We start from the raw sequence: 9,681 nt of genomic DNA, 5'->3' as shown, positions 1-9,681 counted from the left end.
GCCATTGCTGTTCTGTTCAGGAGTTTTCCCCCTGTGCCCATATCTTCGAGGCTATTTATGACCTTCTTAAAGTCTTCTATCATCAACATGAGATGTGATTGTAATTCTGAATCCTGCCTATATGCTGTGTTGGGGGTATTGGTAACTGAGCCATGTTCTACTAAATAACTCCCAACTCGTGCTCATGAAAGAAAACTACTTAAACTCAATGGATTTCAAACAAGAGAAAAAGTCATGGAAATAGAAGGAAGGCATTTTGAGATGAAGGAGTTAAATAGCTTTAGGAGTGCTCTAAGACAGGGCTATGGGTTGCAGAAATGACCTCATATAGTGGATACACATATAAAATTGTCAATAATTAAATAAAACTTAGAAAAGAAAGAGGTAAAATTGGATAGAGGAACCAAGGATACCATGGAGTTGTAGAGGCATGAAAAGAGTGTTCATGAGTGAAGTAAGGGCAAATGTTCACCACATAATAAAATTATAAGGAGCTGAAAATAAAATAAAAAAAGGTCTCTCACTCTCTGCACATTATCTGGCTGTGGTTCTCTGTATTTGTTCCCATCTGCTGCAGGAGGAAGCTTCTCTGATGATGGTTGGATATGAGTAGAGCAGAATACCACTAGGAGTCATTTTAATACCATCATGTTTGTTTTTATGCACTTTGGTTTTCGTGGGTAAGAATCAAGAGTTTAATGAAGGGATGTCTGAAAAGTTACAAAGAATCAAAATGTCAGTCATCTACCTAAACCAACCAACAAATAAACAAAAACAAACACACAAATCACTTTACAATACTATATCTGTGTACATACATAGTGTAAATGAAATTCATCTAGGGTGATTATGCTCCCTCTAAGAGCTAAAGACCCTGTAACCAAAACTCCAAGACCAGGCACAAGAAACCCTCTTTTGACTTGTTGTTTGGGGTTGCTAAAGAGACTCCCTAAGCATTATAGGCTGTTTGTCACTGCTTTTGGTTGGCTTCTCCAAAGGTGGATAGTAATTTGCTATTGCTGAAGACCCATGCAACCTCGAATGCAGGGTTAAGGGGCCTGACCTGCAAGCTTTCTCCCTGAGGAATAGTTTTCATAGCTTCAGAAGTCTTCATAAAAGCTTCCAACAAAAAAACAAACGGTCTTCCTCAGCTATGATGCCTGTGAACCAGAGCAATGACCAGTATGGCACAACACCTAAGGATAAAGTGGTGGTGTTCATGCCCTGGTGGTACCAACAACTTTAATTGGACTTAAGACCCACTCAACAAAAGAGAAATCATGCCAGGTACTAGAAATGTAGCCAACTACACAGAGGCAGTGAAGTCCTGTATCTTGGAGGAGAAGCCCAATTACCATTTCACTAAACCAGCACAATCCCTAAACATATTATGATTACTTGTCTTTATACCCACAGAAAAACGCAGTACAGAGAACAATACGGAAAGCTGTAACCACGGAAAGCTGTAACCAGTCAAAGTGCAGGATGATGGAGCCTATCATGGTGAATACATATAGAAAATAGTACATATCCGTGGCTCAGTGAATCAGTGTAGAAGAGGGAGTGAGAAGATGGTCAAAGCCAGAAAAATAGGAAGATTGTGTCTCTTAGAAATTTCAGAAGCCACTCCCATAAAGTCTTATCACGAGGAGCTGAACAAGAACAGCAGCAAGAGGCCTCAATCCCACACAAGTGTTTTAGGCAGCTAAGGAATCTGAGAGTGGGGGAAGAGCACACTAATAATTATCCAGCACCAAGCGGCCATTCCTGAAAATGGACATATAAGTAGCATTATACAGACTTAGTATGTTACATTTAAGAATATATGTGTATACACAGTGATCGATTAGAAAAAGGTCATAAAATTTAGAGCTAAGATGAAAGGATGAACTATCCAGAGACTACCCTATCCGGGGATCCATTCTATCATCAGCCACCAAACCCAGATACTATTGCACATGCCAGCAAGATTCTGCTGAAGGGACCCTGATATAGAGGCCTCTTGTGAGGCTATGCCAGTGCCTGGCAAACACAGAAGTGGATGTTCACAGTCAGCTATTGGATGGAGCACAGGGCCCCCAATGGAGGAGCTAGAGAAAGTACCCAAGAAGCTGAAGGGGGATGCAACCCTGTAGGTGGAACAACAACATGAACTAACCAGTACCCCCTGAGCTCGAGTCTCTAGCTGCATATGTAGCAGAAGATGGCCTAATTGACCATCACTGGGAAGAGAGGCCCCTTGGTCTTGTAAACTTTATATGACCCAGCACAGGGGAATGCCAGGGCCAAGAAGTGGGAGTGGGTGGGTAGGGGAGCAGGGGCGGGGGAAGGGTATAGGGAACTTTCGGGATAGCATTTGAAATGTAAATAAAGAAAATATGTAATAAAAATAATAAAATAAAAAGAAAAGAGATCATACATTTGAGAGAGAAAGGAGGAGGCATATGGGAGTGTTAGGAAAGAAAGGAAAGGGGAAAGAAAAGGGAGAAATTAAAATGCAAATAGTAAATATAGCTATTTTAGTAAAAGTATATAAAATATAATTTACATTAAATTTCTTTCAATACTTATTTTTAGCTATGTACAGGGTGGGGTGGAGCACCTGGGAAGCAATAACAATCCTGTAGTCATGCTCGCTTCTAGCATTCACACTGAAATATTTAAAAAAATATTTCTCACTAAAACTTCTAGCACTTAGAAATGGGTGACTCTGAGATGGGGACACCAGTGTACAAGACAAAACTAGAGCATCTAGTTACCTGAGATCAAAGAAGCTCTCAGACCACTGAGATCATGCCAAAGGCATGGACGCCAACTGCATTGGCTTCTTCTTTCCTTCTTGTCATCTCTTCCTTCTCCTCCAGGGTCTTCAGATTCAAGACTTCTAAACTGGTGCCACAGAAATTGCAGTTTTGGCCTGTGAATTTTCAGTTTGTGTAACTAGGCTCCGGCACACGTTTATCAATCAAAATAAAAACCATCACCATTAGCATGGTTTTGCCAATGAGAAATAAATGTTTATTTCTGTAGTGTAACAATCTGTCCTTTAGAACGGATGGGCTGAAAACATTTCTTGCATCTTGCTGGTTATGGAACCAGTTTCCTGACAGAATGTCTAGATGGTTGGGGAAGTGGTTGTTGGTTGTTTATTAGTCAGGAGAATGTGGCAGGATGTGGCAATTGTAATTCAGTTCTTTCAGCATTTGAAGCATTAGCTGTGCGATGGGTGGTTTTTACTGGTGCTGTGCAGAATTGGGCCCTTTCTGTTGACCGACGCTGCCTGCAGGCACCGAAGTGTTCTGTGCATCTAATTGACTCGCTGAGTACACATTTTGCTTGTGATTATTTCACAGGGATTCAGATAGGACAATCAGCAGACTGTCAAACGGTGACCCTGACCTCTTTTTAGTTCAAGTCTGGCTTAAGGAGGTGCTTTGGACCTTTTTACGGTCCAAACAGTAATTGTATCTCTTATCACAGAATCTCTACTGTCTGACTTGTGCCTTCGTCTTCTGTCCTTCTCTGAGTCTCTGTCCATCTCTTGCACCATCACAACTTTTCGGTCTTTTCCCGAGCTCTCTGTTTTCACCTCTGTCTTTCTCTTATGGTCTTTCTACATTATAGTTCATCCACACAAGTCATGTTCTCCAGTTTCCTATTGTCTGCTCTGTCCCCTATGCCCTCCAGTCCTCTTTTAACCCATTTACATTACTGCTTTCTATTTTTAGCCGTGACTCTGAGGTGTCTCCTTTATGTTAACTTTTCTCTCCTCTCTATTCCTCTGACAGTGGCCTGTGAATTGGATGCTGAGAGTCTGGCCAGATCAATCTTATAGCCCCAGATTTTCAAAATAGATATGTCTTCTGCCTTTCCTGGTAACTGTGCAGGCCATATATCAACAGACCTGAATCCCTGTCATTATACAATTGTAACAAGTCCAGGATATAGCAAATGCATCAATTTCCTATTTCTATTTCAACCCCTATGAGATGCTACCTATCAATGATACAGAAATTAGTCTATTTACCATGATTTATTATAATTATTGCATTCCCCATGGTTTCCTGACCTGTAAGTAGGTGCCTGATCTCCCTGCAAGATGTTTTAGGCATAGTGAGGCCATTAATGTTTGTAGCTAGCTCCTGGGACCACATACATCAGGATTAAGAACACTCACTACGGAGTCTGAAATATCACATTTAGTATGTATGTATGGGGGGATGCCATCAAAATAAACTTTAGGATTATATTAGGAGATTATTATAAGGGTGTCAGTGAAGCTAAATTGTGTGTTATCTCCATAGAAGATTAAAAGAAACTAGCATTAACAGACCTTTCATCCTGCGAGCCTGGGATAGGTCAGACAGCAACAGTGACTCTAAAACCATTACTGACCTAGAAGGCTGAATCAGGAGTTAATAGCGGAGGAGACAGGGCTCAGAGGAGGTAAATTGAGGATGCTTGTCCATGTCCATGTACCTGTACAGCCCTTACTACCTGCATGATCTCAGGCTGCAGAAGTATCTCTCACCAATGCCAGGAGTCTGGGCAAGGCACCGTGTCCAGGGAAGCTGAGTGTATCTTGGACACTTCAGCCAAAGCTTGATTTCCTGGTCACTGTACACATATGTGCACGAGGATGTCAGGAAGCTTCCAAGGACCACCCTTAGCCTGGAGGGGTCTTCTAAGAAAGGGCTGTATGGGAACAGCAGTGGTGGAGGGGAGAGGACTTGGTACAAACTGGTGGCCTATGTTCTGCTGGAGACAGCTTTCCAGCCTGTTCTCTCTCTGCTTTCTCTCTCTCTGGTCTGCTTTCTCTCTCTCTGGTCTGCTTTTTCTCTCTCTCTGATCTGCTTTCTCTCTCTCTGGTCTGCTTTCTCTGTAGAGCTCCAGACCCCCTCTCTCTGTGTTCTGCTTGAGACAGTTCTCTAATCAGGTCTCTCTTGCTATTCTAAAATATTCTCTGGAGAGCTCATCTCCTGCAGGTCAGAAGCCCAGTCTTTTTATTTTACGAATCAGTCCAGTCATTTACTTCAGGTTTCCTTTTGAGTATCCCTTGAATCAGCATCCTGTGACCCCCCAACCCCTTAATTCTTAGGAGACAGCAAGTGCATATTTTCTTATAACGTTGCAAAAGAATTCAGAGATCTGCTGCCTTCCTGTTAAGCACAGATGGTGAGCTAGCTGGGAGGGACCCTGTCCTGAAATTACCATTTCTACCACACCTTGGCCTAACTTTGCTGCATCCTAGACTGACCTTGAACTCAGGAATCTGCCTGCCTTTGTTTCTTTCTGAGAAGCTGGCTCATTACTGCAGCTGCCTTTGCTCCTTTAGATTCATGAAGCCCCTCATAAAGTTCATACTGCATCTTTATTCTTTGCATAGTTGAGAAATTATATATTCTTGAACTCATGTTTTTAGAGTTCTTTTCCACAGCCTTAAGGGCTGTCCTGAAGGTGCCAGTATATACCATTTTTTGCTGAGACATTAGCCACACCTTTGCCCAGATTATCATGTAGTCATTAACATTAACAGAGAGGACATTCCTATGAAATGTGTAATATGGACACAGTGTGAAATATGTACATTATTATACAATCAAACCTTAAGCACAGGGCAGCCATCAACACTCTTGGAGGCTGACATCCACTGGCCCTGTCGCAGGGACAGGAACCCTGTCATTTTGTCCTCCCAAGGTTATGCTGAACCCTGCAAAAAGCCATCAGTTCTGATCAAACCCTGCCTCGGGTACAAGGCTGTCATACTACACAGGTAGTCTGAGGGGCTCATCTAGAAAGCACAGCCAAAGTACGATTCATGTACAGTACAGTGGGCAGAGGGACTTCTCAAGATGAAACTCCTGGAAGGGCCCCGTTAAAGAGTCTGGCTGGAAACCTGCAACTTTGAACAGCATAGCTTTGAATGCCCAGTCAAGCCAAGTGTGTCCTTGGGAAGGTCACTGTCATGGGCAATAATAACTTTTCCCTCATGTGTCCCACCGTGATGTGCTGAGGACTGCAACAACACATCGGTGGGAAAATAGATAGGTTAGTTTTAAGGACAATTTAAAATTTTATAACCTTTTAATCTTAAGAATAATTCTTCAAGGGAGATAAAAACTGCATTTGACAGGCAGGAGAATTAGAATTTAAGAAGCCTTACCTGCTCAAGGTCACTTTAGACACAAGGAGGCGTGGACAATACAAGCCCAGAAAGTCCCCAGCAGAAGCCACTGCCACTTCAGGGATTTTTTTGTAGACAAAACATCAATCCCAGAGTAGACAGTGAAAGGGAATAATGTGAAGAAAATTTCAGAAGCTAAAAAAAATAACACTCATATGTCACTAAAGGATGCAGGGCATTTTCCTGTCATTTAGCAGATTATGGGGGCAGAAAAACATGGAAGACATTTTCCCCAACACGTCAATCATTAATGGAGCTTTTTAAAAAGTTAATTCTTGATGTATCAAATGATAACAAACACCTTTTAGGACATATTTATCCTTTTCCTACGAAGAGTAGGGTAGGTGTCACTTGTTCCAAGTTTTCTGATGAAATTCCAGCTTAGAAAAATGAAGTAAGTCATTTATGCCCTGTAGCTCTTAGGGAGTACACTAAGAACTTGAAAGGGGGGCTGGAGAGATGACTCAGTGGTAAATCGCTTGCCACACATATGTGACCACCTGAGTTTGAATCTCCAGCACCCCAGTGAAGCTGGGGGCAGCATGTGTTGTACCCAGAACTCCAGTGCTGACACAGCAAGAGCAGAGGCAGAGACGGAATCTTCAAACGCTGGAGGCCAGGTAGTCTGGAGTACGCGAAGGGGAGCAACAAAGGGACTTTGTCTCCAACAAGGTGGAAGGATCAACACTCAAGGTTGGCACTGACTTGCCGCACACGGTGGCAAGCATGTGTATCTATGCGCTCACACACAAACATGCACGGGCATACAAACTCACAAATTCATCATATGCATATCACACGCGCGCGCGCGCGCGCACACACACACACACCAAATTTAAAACATCAAAAACAAAAAAGAATTTGAAGGAGCCATGTAGTTCACTGAGCCTGTGCTCTGAGCAAACCACCTGGCAGGTTATGACTCAGAATTAATTATCTTTGCTAGAATGTCACATTTCAAACAAGGAAACGTGATGGTGATCTACTTTTTTCTAAGTGTTCAACTGAGTGCTTCCTCCTTAAAAGATAGTTTCCTCTATTTTTTCCACTGTTTTCCGGCGCCCCCTCCTGGCCATGGTCAGTATAGCAACACACTGCATTGTTATTTTGAGGTTCCAGAAAATGGCAAGTTCTAACAGCAGTCCTCAGTAAGGACTGGAAAAGGCTGAGAAGCAAGGCAGGCCCCAATCCTCCCTTGGTGCATACCATGGGCCCAGTTGAGACAGTCTCCTTCGCAGTCTCTACTTTCCAAACTTCTAAATTTAATATTTTGTGACTCTGGTTTGAATTGATGATCCATACACTGAGGAAAAAGGTGTGTTAAGATGAAAAGGGGAAGAGTTTTAACTTTAATTTTGATTCAACAATAATGTATATTGCTTTTATCCTCTTGATTAGACAGTGAGTAGGATTGTTAAGAAAACGGAGTGTCTGGATAGATGGTGGTCTAGCTACCTCGCCTGGTCTCTGCTTAATGTAGACAATCCCTGCAGACTTGGTTTAGACCAGTAGAATGGCAATGCTCAAAATGGCCCAAGGAAAGATCAGACTCTTGAGCTTTGCGGTGGTAACTCGAATGCTTGTGGACATTCTTGGACCCACCCTTGAATATACACAGACGCAACTGGAATGCACTGGAGAAGCTGACTCTTACTGGTGTGTGGTTCTAGCCTGCCTAGAAACTGAACAAGAAGATCCCTCAGGAAAAATGTGGAACTTGTTTGGACTATTCAGAATGGGTCATGTGTTGGCACCGTCTCCGGGGAATTCAACCTTGTTTACCATTTTAAACATTTTAATGATCCGGTTTTAAGAACCAGCAAGCCTATCAGCTGAGACTCACAGCATCCTGTAACTGGAAGACATGGAGGTTGCCTATGACTTGAGTAAGGTCTTGTCTTCTCACATCAAGCTTTTATCATTTCTCTCATGTTCACACGACTGAGCTATGAAAAGCTCCAGTCATTGCCCAAATCCGGTGCCCTTAACTCTTACCGTTCCAGGTTGCTTCAATCATCTTAGAAAAGGGAGGGGGGACAAGTCCCCAAGGTGAGTGTCCGGTGGTCAGGGCCACCTAAGTGAATACAGATTTTCCCCGAGAAAGGAGAAAGTCGTGTTTTCTACAAAGAAAAGGAACAATTCCTTTCTCCCTGGTCTCAGTCTGTGAGCTGAATCCACACTGTGTGGCTGAGGATTATGGGCTGTCTAAGTCTCAAGGCTTGATGATCAGGCATGGTGGGGCCCACCTGAGGGTCCAGCTGTTTGGGAGGCTGAGGTAGGAGGGTGTTAATTCCAAGGCCGGCCTGGCTTTGACACCGAGTTTAAGTCAATCATACACAACTTAAGATTCCACAAAATAAAGTGGATGCTCACAGTCATCTATTGGATGGAACACAGGACCCCTAATGGAGGAGCTAGAGAAAGTACCCAAGGAGCTAAAGGGGTCTGCAACCCTATAGGAGGAAAAACGATATGAACTAACCGGTACCCCACCCCCCCCCAGAGCTGTGTCTCTAGTTGCATATGTAGCAGAGGATGGCCTAGTCGGCCATCAGTGGGAGGAGAGGAACTTGGTATTGCGAAGATCATATGGCCCAGCACAGGGGAATGCCAGGGCCAGGAAGCAGGAGTGGGTGGGTTGGGGAGCAGGGCAGGAGGAGGGTATAGGGGGGCTTTGGGGATAGCATGTGAAATGTAAATGAAGAAAATATCTAATAAAAAAAGATTCCCCAAAATAAAAATAATTGTAAAAAATAAAGTGGCTAGGCTGTATCTCAGTGGTCGAGTGTTGCCTGGCACACTTGATTTCAATCCCAATTCCTCAAAAAGGATAAGTTTTTAAAAAAAATATATAAGGTTTGGGGTCAGTTATCCAGGAATCAGTCACTGAAATCTTGTGGAGTTGCCAGTGTTGTTTTAGGTTATAGATCTCCTGTTTTTCCATTACATTTCTGAATGATGCTGTGCTGTCATTTCTAATCCATGCCAGTAATGTGGCATAATTTTACTTATCGGTTAACCGTTGTTCTTGTTTTCTCTCCTCCGTTCCTCTCTCTTCCTGTGCACCCACTCTAATACATTTGATGCGTCTCCTTATTGCTTCTGTTAGCTGTGAAAGTGCCCCAGTGCTTTGTGGGTCTTGTATTTTACCTCCGTGAGCAGCACGCTCTTCCCACTGGAGGTGACGTCGGTGTCTCTTGTTCCACAGCTGGCACTGCTGGGTAGGATTCATGCAGCTTCCCAGGTTAGGGTCTTGGCTGTCACTACCTGTGCTATGATGTGACTGTCATGGGCCTCCTTACAGGTCTGCACATCCTGGGAACTCAGTCCTAGGGTTGCTGGTTAGGGAGAAGATACACATATGTATACACACACACACACACACACACACTTACACAAAGTATTGCTAGTACTTTTCTTGGTAGAAATTTTAATATTTGCAGTATATTCGAGCAGGATCTCACTGGTTACCAGAATGTGATCTGATCATTTGGATA

The sequence above is a fragment of the Mus pahari genome, chromosome 16, assembly GCF_900095145.1.
Source record: "Mus pahari chromosome 16, PAHARI_EIJ_v1.1, whole genome shotgun sequence".
Classification (NCBI taxonomy): Eukaryota; Metazoa; Chordata; class Mammalia; order Rodentia; family Muridae; genus Mus; species Mus pahari.
The sequence above is the reverse complement of the archived record's forward strand: the minus strand, read 5'-3'. Positions refer to the sequence as shown.